We start from the raw sequence: 572 nt of genomic DNA on the forward strand, positions 1-572 counted from the left end.
CTCGGCCTCGGCGGCCACCTGGCTGTTGTTCTACCCCGCATTCCTCTCCGAGGAATGCTGTTCTGGGATGCTATCATTCCCACGATGTAACACGTGTGGCAATTCACTCACGTGTTGCTTCATCTATCGTTTACATGGGGATTCCACTACATCTAAACCCCGGAAAGAGCGTTGGCTGCCCGCCTTCCTGGTGCCAGGTCTCCGGTCCCGGGGCAGTGCCCTTCTTCGGGGCCCGCGCTGCGGGTGATGTGAGACTGTGGCGGGGGCGCGGCGCGGCTTCTCGGGGGATTTAGGATTCCCCCTGCCCTCGTCGCCCGGGCTGGTGTACGCGGCTCGGGTGGTGTCCCTCGCCCGCGTCCTTGGGCCTTGCGTCGGGCGTCCAACGTGCGGGGGGGCGGTTCTTGCTTTTCTCGCCACCGGGGGGCCGGCGGGGGCGGGAGGAAGCATATGGCGACCCTCTGGGGAGGGGGAGGCGTTTGCCGGGAGGGGCCACATTCCCCCGGTGGGCGGGGAGGGGGGGGCACCCTGTGCGGGGGCGGCGGCGACGGCGGCGGCGGGGGCGGCGGGGGCGG

The sequence above is a fragment of the Fonticula alba genome (genome assembly GCF_000388065.1).
Source record: "Fonticula alba strain ATCC 38817 unplaced genomic scaffold supercont2.4, whole genome shotgun sequence".
In the NCBI taxonomy this organism is placed as follows: Eukaryota; order Rotosphaerida; family Fonticulaceae; genus Fonticula; species Fonticula alba.